Source organism: Lactuca sativa, chromosome 1 (genome assembly GCF_002870075.4).
Source record: "Lactuca sativa cultivar Salinas chromosome 1, Lsat_Salinas_v11, whole genome shotgun sequence".
In the NCBI taxonomy this organism is placed as follows: domain Eukaryota; kingdom Viridiplantae; phylum Streptophyta; class Magnoliopsida; order Asterales; family Asteraceae; genus Lactuca; species Lactuca sativa.
This window is the reverse complement of record NC_056623.2, coordinates 31,861,607-31,882,589: the sequence shown is the minus strand read 5'-3', so window position 1 is coordinate 31,882,589 and position 20,983 is coordinate 31,861,607.

Sequence of the window (20,983 nt, the reverse complement as noted above, 5' to 3'; positions counted from 1 at the left end):
ACCCATTTGGGTGTGGGTAATGTATTTTAGATGATCGGGGTGTTCGGTTTGTGTTTTGGAGTGAAGGGGTATTTCAGTAAAGTGTCGGTTCGGGCTTTTATGGAAATTGGAATTTTGTTCGGGAAATATTAAGGCGGGTATGAGTTGATAGAAGTGTAGAGCATCTCGTTACCTCTTCATGGATATAAGGATTGTCATAAACAGGCTTATAACAAAGGAGTTATGGCCTTTAGAAATTTGCAGGGTTTAAGGCAAAACCCTAGTACGTGGGGCGTATATAGGGACTACACGGGGGGTACTGGTGCGAAGGTAAGTACGTGGGGAGTACCTCGGTGTATGCTAGGTGTACAAAGGAGAAGCATCACGACCTTAAGAGGAGTACGCTAAGCTTACTAGGAGTACGCGAGGCATACTTTAGATTCGTTCAAACCCTATTTTAGGGCTTTGGACCTTATTTAAGCTCATTTTATCTTCACCAAACCTTAATACCTTCAACCTCCATCCATTTTAACCCTTGAATCGAACCCTAAGTGCAATTTGGTGATTTTGAGCTTGGTATGTGCTTGAGGTGTGACAACCCGAAAACTTCTACCCGGTACATCTAGTCAGTTAATCTAAGTTAAACTCATTTCTGTTAACTCCTAGCACTGATTAAGGGTTCATTTAAGCATTTAAAGCCTTGAGTATAACCAAAGTTTGAATTAGGGATGGGTTGGTTTAAGATTTAGGGTTGAAAATAGGCCAAACACTCCATCAAAAGGAGTGTGTGGCCGCACAACCGAGTGTATGGATGCACACATGAGTATGTGGCTGCACACCCGAGTGTATGGTCGCACATATGAGTGTGTGGCCGCACACCCGAGTGTATGGCCGCACACACGAGTGTGCAACCGCACACTCATCCATATTTATATAGGGTGACCCCTTCACTCATTCCTTTCATTTGTCTGCACTCTACTTTCTCTCTCTAAAAACTTCATCCAAGAACACTCTAAGGGCCTCAAAAACGTGAAGAATTCCATCATTTAGCATGTTATACAGGTAAAACACCTAAATCTAAGCCTGAAACTCTTCATGTTCTTTGTGTTCTTCATCACTTGAAGGTGTACGGCCGCGCACCTTCATAAGGTGGCCGTACACACCTCAAAAACCCTCCAAAGTGAGAGTTTGGCCCTCTATCTCTTATTTGGAATTAGTTTGAGCCTTAAAACACTTGAAAATCGATGTTTGGAGCATAAACGAAGAGTGTATGGCCGCACACTTTCATGTGCAGCCGCACACACACCCTGACCGCACACTCCGACCGCACACACCCTCTCTACGGCCGCACACTCCTGTGTGCAACCGCACACACAGCCTAGCCGCGCACCCTTGCCGCACACACACCCTAATGACCATACACCTCATTTGTTTGATCACATAAGGTCCCGACAAGCATTTCCAAGTCTTTAGGGTGGTTTCCCATCATGTTTTGTCATGGAATACCTAAATCAAATACATATATGTGCTATTATATGTTACTAGGCTCCACTTGAGTGCGAAACCTCAATTGACACTCAACACTCGTAACCGATCATCCGCTCGAATCATTCGTCAAACAGTGAGTTCATACCCCTACGCTTTTTCCGAGTTTTTCTTGTTTTCAGGGGGGGGATACAAGAAAAAGTACAAGGAAACTTGTGCTCAAAATATATTATTTTGCTTAAGATAATTATATTTTCAGTATGCTTTTAACACGGAAAACAATTTTACCAACCGATTAAGAAATCAACATGTAGAAACAGTTTTCAAAACTAGAACAATGAACTTGTGAATCATATAGTAAAATGTATTATTTTATAAAGGATTCATGGGAATCATAAACAGGATTTTCGGTATTATTACTTGTAAATTTGTTAGGCTATGTTTGATACATGTCCTTGGTAACACTCACCACAAGAAACAGAGTGGAGGACTAGCACTCGTGACCAGAGTCTCTTGTAGGGAGAGCGTGACTGTTGTGTGTAGATCTATACGGGATTTATAATCCCGCACCTCACTGCTAGCTACAGTCGGACCGGAAGGTCTGCGGGTGACAAAGTCATTAAGGATACAAGCCGTTGCGGGCTATATCCAGTCAGTTATGGTCATGAAACTCAAAACCTAGGTAGCAGAGATTTACTTTTGTAATAATGAATCAAGTGAACTAACCCCAAAGTAATAACCAATTTAATTACTGGAGGGTATTAATAATAATATCTTCAGGACTTAGTTCATCACGGTTTTCTTTTAAGACTAATATACTTCTCTGGGTGTAACTAGGGTTTTTAAATGAAAACTGCTTTTATGTACACGAGTATGGTAGATACTTGCAAACCTCAGTTTAAAACGGATAATCAACCTTAAACCTTCAGGGAAAATATAGGATTTTCCCGGGATAAACCGGCTATTCAAAACGGATTGTTTTACAACCAACGAATATTCATATTCATTCCACGACTCATTAGATTATACATATTCTGTACGAACCTGGAAGTCATGGAAGGAATGGGTTTTCAAACACGCTTTTCATAAGAAAATATAGGATTTTCTTGAGGAACACTTTTCAAAAGGATTCAAGAAACATTTTTCCACCAAAAACTAAACGCTTATGAACTCACCAGCTTTATGCTGATATTCTTCAAAACTGCTTGTATTCTCAAGGAATTAGTAGTAGATAGGTACTTCCAGGAGTTCGGAGAAGTCGGAGCATTAGAGTCGCGTCTTTACTATTTTACTTTGATATGAACAAAACTACGTATTAAACAATATAAACCTTTTCATATACGTATTCAATGTCTGGTTGTGTTTACTATGCTTGCTATGATACAATTGTTGTGATACTACGCATGACGTCAGCCACCCCCGAACGTTTCCGCCGTTCCGGTTTGGGGGTGTGACATGATAGGTGTTTTGTGAAAAAGAAGAAGAAGAAGAAGAAGAAGAAAATCGTTTGGAGGTGTGGTTTGAGCTTCTAGATCCATGAGTATCTTTCCATTTGCAAGCTTCCTAAGGTAAAAATCTTTAACCTTGATGATCTTTTGGTTGCATCTACTTTATGGAGTTCTTTGGTATTTTTGAGTCCTTTGATGTAAAGGTGAGCTTTTAATCTACTCTAGAAGTAGTGGATGTTAGATATAAGATCTACTAAGGTTCCTTGTTCATAAAATGGAAACTTTATGAAAGATTTTGGTCAGTGCATGTATTAAGATCTTATTAAGTTCCTTTTTAAGTGTTGGGTCCCATTAAGTCGTGTTTGTGATCAAAGTTGGAAACTTTATTGGTTAAGACCTTGGCTAGGGACCAGATCTATGTTTTGGACATCTTTTCTTAACCTATAAATAGCAAAATGTGGGTTTTTGGATTCCTGACTAGTACGCCGTGTGTACGAGGAGGTACGCTCAACGTAATGCGAGGAACGTGCTTCATGAAGTTATACATTGCGCATCGTGGTCAAGTAGGCGGGGCGTACGTCTTGAGTATGCTAAGCGTACTCCCCAGAGGATCATTTTGGGCTTTTGAGGTTTGGGCTATTGTTGGGTTTTCTTAGTTTTGGACTTGTTTGGCCATTAGACTTCTTTTTGGGCTTTTGGTTTGTATCTTTTGGGCTCCTTTGAATGGTTGGCCCATAAATGGTTTTGGGGGCCCAATTTGGAAAATTGGGCCTTTAGTGATTATGTTGGAATTTGGGCCTTTGGACATTTGGACTTGGGCCTTAGGACAAGTATAAGGAAGGGAATAAAGGAATTTTACCATAGTATGGACTCGTAGGGTGAGTCAGTATCCAATTATTAATTGGATGATTATTTTGTTTTTGATAGCGTTGGGATTTTTCAAAACCAATAGTTAGAGATTCATTCAATTGTTTATCAGCGGATTGAGGTGAGTTCCTCACTATGATTCGCAGGTCGAAGGCACCAATGTCGACCCATGATGTTGTTATGATATGACGCTAGATGTGTGCGTGACTGTTGTATGGGTTATGTATTCGTATGCTTACTGGACGGAGACCGATAACCATTTTGTATGTTATTTACCTTCGTGATTATTGTATGTGTTGTGTGTTTATATGTTTATATGTTTATATGCTTATATATATATATATATATATATATATATATATATATATATATATATATATTGGGTGGGGCCCATTATGGAATGTCGGGTTGAAATATACCCCAAGGTGGGGCCCACTATCGTATGATCGAGTTTAAACATATTCCCAGGGCAGGGCTTACTATAGTATGATCGAATTGAAATAAACCCAGGCTGAGGCCCTAGGGCGGGGCCCATACTTGCTTATTGGGTTGGAATATACCCCATGGCTAGGCCGAGTTGTATGTTGGTATGTGGTATTTTAGGGAACTCACTAGGCTTTGTGCTTAGGGATTTTAGTTTATGTTTCACATGCTTCGGTTTTCAAAGGGAATAGGCCGGGATGATTGCAGAGCACCCACTATTCAATTCCGTATTCTATGATTTACGCTGATAATGATGATGTAATGATAAAACTTTGATTACCTAGCTTTATGAAAATGACATGATTTAATGGTTTATTAATTTAAAAATGAAAAAATTTATGGTCTTGTTTTTGGGATGTTACATATTAAGTTGAAAAAATATGCACTCTTGGGTCTCTTTGAAACTTAAAGACTAGATCTTATTTGTTGGGACCATTCTAATGGATAAAGTTGGAAACTTTATCCATTATGGAGCTATTATGAAACATAAAAATGTGATCTTGGCCCTTCTATCCCTTCCATGTAAGAGTTGTGAAGCCTTAATGGGTAAAGAAGTAAGGGCTTTTAGTTTTGAGTACTTCCTAACCATACAAAGTCATAAAGTTCGAAACTTTATTACTTAATATGGTATTTGGGGGCTAAATCTGCATTTGGACTAAAAGACTTAATCGAATAGTCCCTTAAACGTAAGGATTTCAATCAACCAGCGTACATTGGGCGTACATGAGCGTACGTCGCGCGCATGCAATGAGAGCCCCGATTTTGTACCTTGTGTAGGCTAAGCGTACAAGCTGAGTACGTTGAGCGTACTCAACTTAGTTTACTCAGTTGACTTTTTGACTTTTGGACTTCGACCAGGATTTGACCAATTTTGACCAAAGGGTATTTTGGGTATTTTTTATATTAATTTGGGCCACGATTTGAATAATAGGTGATGGGTAGAGCTAGTATTCAGAGCAGAGATTTATTCAACTATTTGTTCGAACTGACAGATGAGTTTTTCTCACTGTACCCGTGGGTCGAAGGCACCAATGTCGGCCCACTAGATTATTTATCCAAGTTAGAATAGTATTATGCTAGTTTGTAGCTAATTAGTAGATCAACATGATTATCTATATTTTCTGGTTTTGTGTTATGTTTATCTATTACATATGTTGACGTATTGTGTTAGGTTAAGGTTGTACTGTTTTATGCGGTAGCCAACAAACCTGGAGCAATCCAGACATAAGGTGTGGGTCCTGAGGTCAAGCCAAACTTATGATGAGGGCTCGGGAGCAATCCAGATATGAGATGAGGGCCCGTTAGGCATTCCAGACTCATATTGTGGGCTTGGGAGTAATGCAAATATGAGCTGAGGGCCCGATAGGCATGCCAGACTCAAACTATGGTCTCAGGGGTAAATCAGTCTTTTTAAGTTGTGGGCTCAGTATACGTTGTTATATGTATGTGTGTGTTGGTACTTTGGGGAATCTCGCTAAGCTTTGGCTTACAATTTTAGTTTATTGTTTCAAGTACTTCCAAGGATCGTGAGAAAGCAAAGACGTGATCGTGCACATCTTCCTGTTTTGTCACTGGGTCTTAGGAAAACTCTGATTTTGAAATAATGTTTTTGAAAACAATGACTCCTTTTGTAAACAATGTTGGTTAATGGTTGATTTTGAAAAATTTTAAATTTCTTTGATTTTTGGAGTGTTACACGTTCATTTAAAGAGGATTGTGACCAAACCATAGTTAATTTTTAGCCATTAAGTAAAAAGTAATTAGAAATTGCTAGATTTGTAATCGTCACTGTAATAAATACCTTCCATTACATAGGATAAATTACTATGTCCTAATATTTGTTGTTATCTTCAAACAACAAGGTGATAATCGCTTTTCTTTTGTTGTTTTCATATTGATTTTATCAATTTCCCTCTCGTATAAATGTTTATAATTGATTTCTTTTATTGTTTTAGTTTTGGGATAATGACTTAAAAAGGTAATATATTTTTTGATTTGTATACACTTGGTCACTAAGTTTTTTTCGTCCATATTTACCCACTTCAACTTGTTTAAACTGTACATATTCAGTCATTATGACCGACTACTTCATGTAAGCCGGAAAAAGGTGAATTAATAAGGTAATGTATTTCTTACTTTGTAGTTTGTACACATGTAGTCCTTAATATTTTATTTTCACATTTAGTCCCTAATATTTTTTTTGTAGTAAAATTATTCCTTGTTGTTTTGTACACATTTAATACTTATGACCCGTTTCTTAAGGTTTTTTCTCACGACATCGTACGTGGGACAGTCATTAATAAGTTATTATGGGTTGTTGATGTTTATGGTCACCGCGGCCTCAGCAACTTAGGTCTTGTGGTTTGGCTTAGGTCTTGTGTTTTGAACGATCTAACATCTTCATACGATCTCAAATTTTAACGATCTTTATATCCACACGTTCCTGTTTAAGGCTACTACATTTTTTTTGTCTAGATTACTCTGATTAAAAAGTTATATATTTTCACTTCTGATTTTATAAAAAAATGTTCATACATACATCCAACTCATTAGATATGGTGGTATGTGGAGGCCCCTTCTTTGGAGACATTCAGTGGCGCTTGGCTTCCTTACCTATTCGTTTCGGTGGTCTAGGTTTGTACTCGGCCTACGAGGTTTCCTCCTATGAATTTGTAGCCTCGAGGGCCTAATCTTGGGCATTACAAGACCACATCTTACGTGATAGTGACATATGTGGTATGGACTCGGATTACCTATGTGCTATGACTCATCTTCGCGATACGATTCCGGGATTTGACTGTAGCGGTTTCACTAATAAGGACACCCCCCTAAATCCCAAAAAGCTTTGGCGTGTGCCCTTTTTAGCAAAATCGTCCAAGATATGGAAATCGACTTCGACATGACTGTCAGACAGAAAGCAGTTTTTGAGTGTCTGCGGGCGCCTCATGCTCAGGATTTTCTACTAATTATCCCTATTGATGGTCTTGGCCAGCATATGTCTCCTGTGGAGTACCGAACTACCCTTCGTTACCGCCTCATGATTCTCATATTCCCAATTGACGAGATATGCCCAGTTTGTCGCAAGGCATGTTTGGATACCTTCGGGGAACACGCGGTTCATTGTAGAGAGCTCCCTAGTTTCAAGTATAGACATGATATGGTTCGGGATGTTCTCTTTGATGCTTGTCGGCGTGCTGGTATTTCTGTGAAGAAAGAAGCGCCAGTGAACTTTTTGACGGACCAGTAGGATGGCAGGTCCACACTTAGACCGACTGACATTTTGGTATTTGGATGGATAGGAGGGAAGCATGCGTGCGTGGATCTTACAGGGGTCTCTCCTCTCGTTGGTTTGGGGAGCGGGGGTTTCACAGCTGGGCATGCCGCTTTGAAAGCCGCTGCATGCAAAGTGGTAAAACACGAGAATGCATGTATAGAAAATCAACATGTGTTTGTTCCTTTTGCATTCGATACATTTGGTTTTCTCGCACCAAAGGCAGTGGAGCTCCTTAATAGAGTCCTACGGGTCATGCATTCTAATGTTATATCTCCTAGATCCACAAATGTTGTTTTCAAAAGAATTGGTTTTGCCATCCAGAAAGGGCTAGCGGCGCAGCTTGTTGCCCGTTTGCCTTCAATCAATATGTATTGAACTTTTATCATAAGACTTAAGCAAACAAACAACCGAAGCCGTAGTGGCCATAAACATCATCAACTTCGAACACCTTATTAATGATTGTCTAATGTAGGATCACATTATAAAAACCTCAAGAAAACGGTCATAAGTACTGAATGTGTACAAAAACTACAATGGCTAATTTTGCATATATATATATATATATATATATATATATATATATATATATATAGGGCTAGGTTATTTTGTTTCTTACATTTATTGTGTGCTAGAATGCACCAATAGAAATTTAGTAAATTAAATAATTATTTAATTAAATAAATATATATATATCAAATTATTTCCATAATTATAAGTATATTAAATGATATCCATAATTATAATTATTTTTTATAGAAACTAATTAAATTCGTCATTAATGTCAGCAATAACATTTTTTCAGAATGAATTCGCATCTAGGTTTTTATATATGAGTTCGTATTTTGTTTCAGGACTCACTCACTTAAAATACAATAAAGTTGCATGGAATATGAAGAACGAGAGTGTATTCTACTATAATACATTATCATTTTCCTGGAATACACTCTCATTCTGAAAGAATATTTTTGTTGACATTAATGACGAATTTAATTTGTTTCCATAAAAATGAGTTATAAGTATAGATAGCATTTAATATACATATAATTAATACTAAATTCATATTGGTGCATTCTAGCACACAATAGATGTGAGAAACATATGAGTTAGGTTCAAATGTTTCTAACATCTATTGAGTGCTAAAATGCGCCAATAAGAATTTAGTAAACATTAAATGTATATTAAATGATATACATACTTATAATTTTTTTATGGAAACTAATTAAATTCGTTATTAATGTCAATAATAATATTCTTTCAGAATGATTCATATGTAGAATAATAAGAATGTATTATAGCAGAACGAGAGTATATTCTACTAGAATACACCCTCGTTCTTCATATTTCATACAACTTTATTGTATTTTAAATGAGTTAGTCCTGAAAAAATGTTATTGCTGACATAAAACCTAAATGCGAATTCATTCTGAAAAAATGTTATTGCTGACATTAATGACGAAATTAATTAGTTTCCATAAAGAGAAAAATTATAATTATAGATATCATTTAATTTACATACAATTATGGAAATCATTTAATATTTATCTTTATTTAATTAAATAATAATTAAATTTTACTAAATTCCTATTGGTGCATTCTAGTACACAATAAATATAAGAAACACTTTAACCTAGCTCATATATATATATATATATATATATATATATATATATATATATATATATATATATATATATGTGTGTGTGTGTGTGTGTGTGTGTGTGTGTTTGTGTGCAAAAAAAATATTAAAGACTAAATGTTTATAAAAGGAGAAATATATTACCTTATTAAGTAAATTTTTCTGCATACTCATAATGACTGAATGTGTATAATTAACAAGTTGAATGTGTAAATAATGCTCATTCTCTTTTTTAGTTTTTCATCTAAAAGTTGCATTTATTGTTTTATTTTCTTATGTAATATTGTTGATTTTTTTAATATACATATGTTTTTGCTTTGCTATATCTGGCCTCTTTAGTCTGTTTCTCAGTATTTTAATATAATGAATGTAATTTTGATGTTGCCTGTATATAAGAGTAATAAGATAAAGATATATTCCACAAAGAATAACCTTTATTTCTTGTTCATTACATTCCATATATCTCTTCTCATAAAAGAATTTTTATAATCTGAAAACAAAATTCGACATCAATCATCTTATTGATATCGACTAAAGGGTATACACCTTTAACCATCATCTAATAAAATGTCGAGCATCTACCCCATTGATAGTTATCTAGTAATGACATACGAAATATCCACATCGAAATATATTATTATAAAATTTGAAGAATAGTTTTACACCTATGATTCGATCTACTTTACTTTTGTGACTATAATCGATAAGGTTGCCTTTAAAAAAAACGTTAATGTTTTACGTATTTAACTTTATTATGTATAATCAAAAAAGAGAAAGGTTGCAACAAATAAAGTAATGATCATTAGAAGTGGAGTGTTTGTTGACTGTTGAGAAATGCTTTCGTTGTCTGAACTTCAACCGTCGATGATTTGATTTTAAATATATATATCTTTTACATAGTTAAATACTTTTCTACTTTCTCTTTAAAGGTGTTTTTTGGCTAGAGAATTGTTTAGTAAATAAACTCCTTTACCTTGTTTTCATTCAGATGCTAAAAACCGGTGCTTGATAAAAAAAACTAAGCAAATTTAATCAGTCAGTAAAAGTTAAAGTGTCTAAAGGTTTTAAAATAATCTATAACGAAACAAATTTAATATACTAATATATTTCAATTTGTATTATTCTTATACAATCTTGCTTTCATTCCACTGTCCTTTATATTATCGAACTGTTTTTTAATCTTTCATGAAAGGCATGGTTTTGACAAATCTAATCTTTAGGATGTGTATAAGACGGTTTGGTTCGATTTTTAGCTAAAATTAAACGATAACCATTATAAGTGGTTAATGCATTTTTATAGTTATTAGGTATTAGTTAATATTGGGTTTGGTTAACGGTTTTTGTCGGTTAATTGTTATGATTAATGGTTACTATTGATTATTCATAATGGTGAAAAATGAGATAAAAAAATAATTTGCTATAAAAACTGAAAAACATACTATACATTGTTATAAAAGGGTGAACGATTTGATGTTTATAACTTTATTAATATGAAAGAAGATTCGGTATCCCATTTAATTCCAAATATTACCTTTTAAATTTCAATTCCAAATACAACTAGGGAAGTACCCCGGGTTGGATACCCCAAAGAATTTGAAAAAATAGGAAATCTGCACAGTTGCAGACATTAAACCGGGTTTTCTACACCAACCATCGTCCATAGAAAAAAATATCAAAAATCATCAAAATTAAGAACTTAAAGGCAAAAAAAGAAATTCATTGTAACGGGGACCAGATCATCTAGAAATTATAATATTCAATCTCGCTTTCATTTACACATAAATACTCAAAGCTTCAGCCAAAGGACTCTTTGCAGCCGGCTCCTTTAAGGCCTCAACAGGTCTCTCAACTTCACCTGATCTGGATCTGAATACGAACCAGATCTCTTTGGTCTTATATTGTTTATCATCTCCAACTTATAATTAGCTTGTGGATCTTTAAATCTAGCCTGTGGTTCAATACATCAAAATAACATTTTTTTGGTCAATTAAACCATGGCATATTAATATGTAAAAATGAAATCACTTTTACCAGATACTTTAATTTTGGTCAAGACCAATTTGGTCATTTTGGTCAAAATAACCATTTTTAGTCGTTTTCTCATTGTGCACTAAAACTAACATGTAGTGATAAAACTTCCAACTAACCTTGGTTTCTTCATGGTATGAACACCACCTTTTAGTAAGCCGATGTGGACAGTGGTATAATTAAGCACGGCATGGAAAGCATCAAAATGAACAGGACAATATGAATGTCGTCCAAGAAGATCTTTGGATGGAGTTCTGAACTCATGAATTACTTCCAAAAAGTCCTGCATATTGGAGCTGAAGATAGAGCAATAAAAACACTATATCCAGTCATCTGTATATGTTGCATCCTAATAAATTTGATACCACAACATGGATGTAATAGTTTCAGCAACAAGTTCTTCCTTGTAAGAGATGTAAAACATTCCATAGAAAAAAGTAATAGCATTTTGCAGCATACCCATGTGGAAGTCTTAAAACCCTGTAAAAATAAAAGGAAAAATGGTTAAAATTTGTGGAACTTTATTGTCCTTAACAGTTCTACTGAATTAAGTGTCATATTTAAAGACTTCACCAATATGATAGTTTGAAGCTCAAAAAAAGAAATATAGGCCTACCGCGCATTAGTAAAATAAACATATGAGTTTCTTATTCAAGTTCTCCTGTGAATTGGATTTTATGAGTTTTAAAATGGAATGTCCAAATCTAACACGGTGGACCCATTGGAACAAACAATGGAATGGAATTAAATTCCAATTCATGACAAATCAAACAAAAATCCCCTCTCACAATTTATAAACTCACCAAATTCAATGATACAATATCCAGCCTCTATACTTTTGACATGCTCTTCTCCAAGGTGGTGCATCTTTGTTGTCTCTTGGTACGGAAAATATTGTTATGGTAGAATAAATCTTAATATAATCTTAGAAAAAAAGAGTAGAGAACCTTTACTTCATACTTTCTTGTACAAAAACATAGAATGTTAACTGATAAATAGAAAACTTACCTCTTGCATATCATACCTGCAACCACCTGAAATTATTAAAAACACATACACACACATCCAATCATAAAAAAAATAAATATAAAGGTGTTTAGTTATTGATTGATCATGTTCTTAGTTTCTTACCAATCTGGGATGCACGGAATTAACTTTACTGGTTTAGAAATTTCACGAGATTCTTTAGTAGTTCTCAACAAAGAGGACATTTTGTTGTTGGTGTTGTTGCCATCAGTCCATGTATGATTGTTACTGATCCAGATTTGCAAGCACACATGAAGTAGATAGCCATATAATATATCATATAATATATTGTCTTAAAAAGACTCAATTTATATACTTCTTTATTATTTCATGTTGGTCATTACTGCAAAAATAATAATAATAATAATAATAATAATAATAATAATAATAATAATAATAATAAAGCATAAGTATAACTATTAATCTTACAAAAAATATATATTTAATACTTAACTATTAAGTCTTTTAAGAAAAAATGATCTTAGATAATCGAAATGTTAAAGTGTTTTCAAAGCTTAGGTATCAAAATTTTTAATTAAACCATTCAAATTTTGCACGTTTTCAATTCCACTATTTTTGCCTCATATCCCAATGTTAAACCGTTTTCATATGTTAGGTATCAACTTTTTTTTGATATGTTGACACATTATGTGGCATTATATATGTTTTGAAACGTAATTTATCATTTTCCTATAGTTAGAGAAAGTCAAGTAAGGTTATTTGTACCTTTCTAGTGCCATTAGAGGCTGTGATGATATCTTTCACTTGTAAGGCTTTCAATTTAGCATGTTTGCTTATCATCTTGAGTTTGTTAAACCTAGAAAAAAAGTTGATGATAAGATGAAAGATGTTACTAAAGGAAGAAGACCTTTAGTGATGAAGTTAAGAGTTGAAGATGAACCTTCTAATTCCTCAAATGAATGTGCTCAAATACTCTTCGAATTGTTGTCGTAACGTAGCTTCCATAGCGTCAATGCCCGAGCAGGTCTATATCCTTGAGAAGTCACCCAATTTTGTTTAAATTTTCATGTATGTAGATACGATCACTTTCAAGAAGCACATACAAAAAGTCCGTAACTCACGGGATATGAAATCAAAACCCCTAGATTACCAGCTTTTTCAGCTTTTTGAAGAAACAAAATTAAGGAATAGATAGATGTATACACACTTTGAATTCCATGTATTGAAAGAGAGAGAAGTCAAAAAATATCAGTATTGGTGGAGAAAAATGAAGAAGACGGTAAGTGAAGGTTTAACCAATAGCAGAACCTGAAGAAAAAATTTTGTACTGAATTTTGTTCAGTTTTCGCTGCCCTCCATCTCCGATCGGAAGCATAGAGAGGGGGTTTAAGGCCTGAAATCGAGAACAACGGTGATGTTTAGGGTTAGAAGTCGTTGCGTATAGAGGCTCATAGGGCTTAAAGAACAGTAACCTTGAAACGTTGTGAAATCATGGTCCATGGTTGCATCGGTGGTGATAACGGCGTGGAGGGTTTCTAGATGGCTGACTTCAACCTTGGAATAGTGGCGAAAGGCGTGACCATCTTCCCTAAATCAACATATAGAGGCAAACAAATACAGGAGTGTAATTGTAGCTACCAGGGGTTCCGTTGCAAGCGTGGTGGCATTCTTTTCCACCGATGATAGTGATAAAAGGAACCAGAATGTGAGATATTGAGGAAGTGAGCCATGGTTGGGACCAATTGTCGATTGAGCTTTGGTAAATCGATTTCTATTTGCATCGGCGAAGAAAACAGGAGAAGGTTTGGATGAGGAGTGGTGGAAGAAAGAGACTCGAAGGCTATATTGGGATACCATATTTAATCGAGCGGAATGTAAAAAGTCGGTGAGGGTTTTCAACAGACGGTGAGAAATGTGTATGGCGGTGGGTTAACGTCGGTTGAGTAAAGGACCGCATATGGTGGAACAATCCTATTGGACGAGAAAACGGTGAAGATGCAGAGGCAAACACGTAACATTCAAGCCTACTACTGCAACCTTAGTGCGACTACAGCAAGAAACCCAAAAAAAAAATCAAAAGTGGTCAGTACTGTTCCCTAAGGGGCTTTAGAATTAATCTATATATATATATATATATATATATATATATATATATATATATATATATATATATATATATATATATATATATATATATATATATATACCATATATTCAATATTATATTATACTAAAACCTTTATTAATATTAGTGGTTCGGTTCGGTTTTAGATGAAAACCATAACTGAACCATATGTATTTTATTAATCAAAAATAGAAACCGCACCACATTTTTTATTAATGGTTCTTTTAAAATGGTTCGATTATTTCGGTTAATTTGGTTTTGGTTTGTTTTCGATTAATATGTTCACCCCTATTAATCAACATAACAATGGTTTCAAATCTGATAAGGTACAAAAATACTTAATCATCGTCGGTTCTTTTGTTATTAAACAGTTTTGAACTTAATTTTATCCTTTTCCCAATATTTCCTCATTAGTTGAAGAAGTCAATAATGGGATACCAACACAAAATTAAGGGTAAATGTTACTATAGCCCTACGAAGTTTCATCTTTTGGTTTAAATGGTCATTTTCATTTTTTTATTTTTTGGCATTTAAAGGGTACGAAGTGTAGTTTTACATATTCTTAAAACCATTCTATAGAAAGCGAAGGGTTCAGCCAGTTAACCCCATCCTAGTCAGGAGGTATGAAGAGACATGTCATTTAAAAAATTTCCACATCGCAATTTTCGTTGCCACATCAATAAATGACATTTTGACCTACTTAACCCTTTTGTAAATGACACATTCAATCGTAACTATCTTCTTCCCCTTTCATCTTCTACTGTTTCTCTCCAAATCGTTGCTATGGTTGTGTATATGAAGGTCGATCTTCATTTTGCTGGCATTTTTGCAATAAGTTACTCAGATGGAGTGGAGTAGTGTTTTGAATATTTCTATTTTGCAGGAATGGACTTGAAGGAATTTCTACTGTTTATTAAAAGATTTGCAAATGAGGAATGTGTGAATGTGTACTTTTGCATGCCCGATATAAATTTTTCTGATGTATTGAGGATAATAGCCATCGAGAAAGACTACCAGGAGTTGATTCAAGTAGGTTACGACAGCGGATGTGTAATCCAAGTTTACATGGATCATCTTGGTGTTATTGTCCATCAACGGATAGTGGATGACTAAGCTGAAGTGTGTAGCCCTGAAGACAAGCAGTCGGGTGTAGGGGGAATAATGAGGAGTTACATAGCATGGGAGCTTTTCAGAATGAAATTGATGACTTGCAAGGTAATGTACATGATGACCTTGGACATGTTGATTCCACTCCTATGAATAAGACCATAAATGTTGTTTTTTTTTTTCAGCAAGCTATGCCCCAAGGTGCAGTCAATCCCATCAAGTCCTCCTCATGAGGACGCATATTTTTGTATGGATGACAATGACACAATTGTTGAGGAAGTAACATCATATATTGAAGATGTTAACTGAAAAAAAAAACAAAAACTTGTGTTAGGTATGAGATTTGAAAGTCCAAAACAGTTAAAACATATGTTATATAATTATGTTGTTGCTAATGGCTATCAGTTGTGCTACAAGAAAATTGATAGTAAGAGACTTTTAGTGAAATGTTGTTCTGGACAGTGTAAGTTTAGACTTTGGGCCTCATGGATGAGTGAAGAACAATCTTTCCATATTAGGTCACTCGTAGATGAGCACAATTGTGCAAGAAATTTCAAATTGGAATCAATTGTTAGCTATACTTGGATTGGTAGCCATTTTACAACTGAATTCTTAAATAAGAAAAAAATGAGTGTTAGGATACTTAAGGAAGAGTTCAAACAAACTTTAGGAATAGATCTGAGTATGGGACGATGTAGGAGAGCAATGAAACATGCCAATGAGCTAATTGAAGGCACACTTGTTGAGCACTATTCAAAGCTTTAGTCTTATGGTGAGGAGATAAGAATATCAAACACTGGATCAACTGTGAAGGTTGGTGTGAATAGTATGCCTGATGGGAAGACTTATTTTAGTAACTTTTACATATGTTTTGAGGGACTAAAGCAAGGATGGAGAGGTAGTTGCAGAAGAGTAATAAATTTGGATGGATGTTTCTTGAAAGGCTTATGTACTGGAGAGTTAATATGTGCAGTAGGAAGGGATGTTAATAATCATATATTTCCAATTTCATGTGCAGTTGATTGTGTGGAAAACAAAGAGAATTGGAAATGGTTTTTGGAGAATTTAAGGGATGATCTAGGAATGGTAAATGGTTTTGGTATTATTTTGATGTCAGATCAACATAAGGTATGTTAACTAACATATCCTTTCATTTTAGTCTAATTGTAGTTGTTTGTTTTAATAATTTCCCTTTATGGTGTAGGGTTTGTTGGAGGCTGTGAAAGACATTTTACCTACTGCAGAACATAGGAAATGTGCAAGGCATATTCAATCCAACTTTAGGAAAAGATTCAAAGGAGTACATTATGAGAGGATGTTTTGGAGGGCATGCAAAGCATCCATGGATCCTTTTTTTAATGCACCAATGAAAGAAGTCCAACTTCTTAACCCTACAACCTTTGAATATCTTATGGGGAAGAACCCTAAATCATAGTACAATGCTTTCTTTCAGGAGGGTAGGATGTGTAATGCGGTAGAAAATGGATTATCTGAAAGTTTTAACAATGTTATAGGAGATTCCAGGAAAAAATCAATCATCACAATGTTAGAGGAAATTAGATTATATGTTATGGAAAGGCAGTTTAATTTGAGCACCAAAGGTAGTTCATGGTCTGATTTTAAACCATGTCCAGTAATCACAACCTTACTTAATCAACTAAAAAAAGCTCAAAGGTAAATATAATTTAATATGTTTACTTTGATTACTATAAAATATACTAACTTCCAACCAATGTTTTTAGATACTGGCGCGCAGGTTCTACCAACTGGTATAAACCAATTCGAGACAAGAAACTTGGATGAGTCTTACGTGGTGGATTTAGACAAGAAGACCAGCTCGTGTAGAGTGTGGCAACTGAATAGCTATGGATGTGTGCATTCAGATGCAACAATTTCCTTTCTTAATAGGGATGTTGGAAGTTATGTGGATCCAATGTACTTTGGAGCAGTTTACAGGAACACTTACAAGTATCCAATGCATGGGATGAATGGCAGCAATATGTTGCCATGTACTGACTATAGTCCACCACTACCACCGTTAAGGAGAAAAATGGCTGACAGACCAAAAGTGAATAGAAGAAAGGACACAAGTGAAAAGGCTACAAGGTACACGGTCTTAAAGGTTGGAAAGAAAATTTTATGCCGTGTGTGTAAATAAGTTGTACATAACAAGGTTACATGTCCTAAAGTTGACAAGCCCAAACAACTTAAGGTCAAAAGGAGAAAGAAAGAAAATGGAGGTGAAGGAGGTAGTAGAACAAAAACAATTGATGGTGGTAATGAAGGTGAAGGAGGTAGTGGAACAAAAACAAATGAAGGTGGTAATGGAGGTGAATGAGATAGTGGAACACAACCAAAAGGAAAAGAGACTGCAAGGAAAAAGGAAACATTCTAAAAGGATTATATTTTTTTTTTTTTGTCTAAAAGGGTTGAAGTAAAAAATGGAAAAGGCAATACAAGTGCTAATCCACTAGATATTGAATAACGATAATGTGATTATTTTCTATTTAACTTGTTGGATGTTGTTGGATTTACATATGGATGTTTGTTGCATGTTTTTTACGACATTTGGTTATGTTACTGATATGTGTCTTGTGATATTATTTGAGGTACGATGTTTGCAACTTATAATTATGTAATGGACGTGCATGGTTGTGTTAATAACTTCCTGTATTATTGTATATCTATGTGGTACCTTTTGTTGTCCACTAAACTAATTTACAATTTAAATATGAGCATGCAAATTAGTGATAATGTGGGACACTATTATGACAAAGAAAATACCCCATTACAACTTTTGTGGCCCACTAAACTAACATACTGTATTATTGTATAACGTTGTTTTCATTAATTTCCAAGAGGATTACACAACCATATTGGTAATTATTACAAATCATCAAAAAAAGACCATTACAAATTGTACATTATTATGACAAAGAAAAGACCATTAAAACTTGTACACTATTATGACAAAGAAAATAGCCCAACTAAGAAACATACAAATTTTTATCTTCCTAACATCAGATTGAAGCTTCTTATTCGACCTAAGCAAAGTTGCAATCATGATAGACTCACTACTTGTGCTCGTTGTATCAACTTCATCTACCCAACAAATAAACCCATTTCGGGGATCCTGAGATTAGATATTTGTGAGAAACAAACGAATTGTGCAGAAAACCCTTTTCAAATATAGGGCTACAGTACAAGGAAAGTTGCAATCACTTTTTTACCTTTTTGGGGAAAGCATAAAAGGGTCGTCCTAGGTTGCTTCGAGTGGTTGAGGTTCGTATTATAGCATCATACCCACAAGAACATTCCACTAATTTCACGGCTCCTTCCATCTTCATACCTTCAATTTCCAACGAGAGAACACGCAAGCAAAAAAGGATAAAATGGTAACGCATCTATCTGAGTGGTATATATTTGAGACTACAATGTGAAAGGATGAAAATACACCCAAGTTCCTCAGTAACTAACGGGACAATTCTAGGGTTAGTGCTGTTAAACGATTTCAGGTACTAAACAACAATCCACATAAACCCTAATTAACACAACAAACATAGATAACCTAAGAAAACAAACACCACCGAACTCACTATTAGATTAGAGTGTGCATTTTCTCCACGAGAAAACCAAACGTTACCACCACGAGTCCCACCACCACAACAGTTTTAGCTTGCATCTTCTTAACGTTACAGTCTAATTGGCGCTGCACAGCAAGCATTTCGACCCTTGATATCAAAAAATCACACCCCATTTCCTCCTTAATGTGATCCATCTCCACTTGTGTTTCCACCATTCTCTCCCCACAATCGCAAAATATTGTGTGTATGTCGCTGAATTTCATCCAGTCTCGAGAATTTAACGAAATCAAATCTGGTGACGGTGGTGGGGTAGCCATCTCGTGAATCACATGAAAGGGATTGTCTCCTTCTTGTCGGTAAATGTTTGGCTGAATATGGGTATAAAGTTTTAGGGTTTGATTTATTAAACCATCCCTTTTATATAAATTGGGATTACAGTGACCCTTAAGGGACAAGCAAATGATTCAACTCAACTCGGTGACGTGTAGGGCGAGTTAACTTAGATTAAATTCAATAGATGACTTAAACTATGACTTGGCTTCGAAACCTCTCAAAACAGGTCAATGGACCATTTTAGCCGGTAAAACTACTCTTCGTACCCCTTAAATGCCAAAAAAAGGGACCATTTAAACCAAAAGATGAAACTTCGTAGGGCTACAATGACATTTACCCCAAAATTAACTGAAGCTTACTAAAATAACTATAATTTAATATATTTCAAGGAAAACTAACTAAAATAGTGATAATGTAATTAAAAAAATAACTAAAAAATGTTTCTTTTACCAATATAACCAATAAGTCTCGAATTGGATATTCTGGATTGAACAAAATAAATTTCTTACAAAAAAAATGTATGTCGTACTCATATAACGGATTTTGGAGTTTGAAAAGTGTAACGTTCTATTTTACAAATCAAAAATTTCTATTTTAAAAGATAACATTTCATTAAAAACATTCATCCACGATATACAAAATCATTGCTTGATAAATTAAGTTCAAAAAAAAAACCCAAATCAAAGTATATAAAATAAATATGCGGAAATCTCAAGTCATGATGTCAACACGTGTGTATAGTCAAAGAAAAGCCCTTCCGACGATCCGATGAAGTATTTGAAAACATTTAAATCTGCAACTGTAAACCAATGTTTAACGAGTTTCCCAAAATACCACATATAACAACAAGTCTATTTCAACCAAAAAGTTTGTTTCAACCGACATACCTATTTCATCTGACATGTCTGTTTCACCAACATGTCTATTTCAACCGACATGTCTGTTCCACCCAAAAGATCTATCTCAACCAATATGTTTGTTTCAATCGATATGCCTATTTCAGCCGACAAGTTTGTTTCAACCAACATAGCATGCAAGCAAAGAATCAATAACCTACGAGTCAAACTAAGCATACAATCATGTCATAAGCAATACAGTGAGAAAAGTAACCTGAAACAACAAACACAAAACAAAACCAATGAAGTGGCTAGGATGAACACTCTCTCTGAACACCTACATCCCATACCAAAACTCTAGTTAGATCATGACCAAATAATACACATATTGTACTTTGTTTATACTTTTACTTCATAACCCTTCTTGTACTATCATGTTGTACACACAAATTCTCTCATTTGATTATATAAATGTTAAACCACATATTTTTATACATCTTATTATACATGCATTATTGTATGAATAATTTAACACATTTTTAGGTTCACACACACCAAGTACACACATATCCTTAAACTATTCTTATTCATTGTTTTTAGCACCCATACCCAACCAAAAATGTAGGACACAATATAGGATATATTTAACAGGAATGTAGTGAGTAAAATTATGATTTCAAAGGACAATGTATACATGAAATGAAGCTCTTCACTTTGCGAATTTTTGGGTAAAAAACAAGTGAAAGGATGTTTCTTCTTGGTTCTAGGAACCAACACACGACCAAATGAGTTAAGGATGTCAAGTAATAGT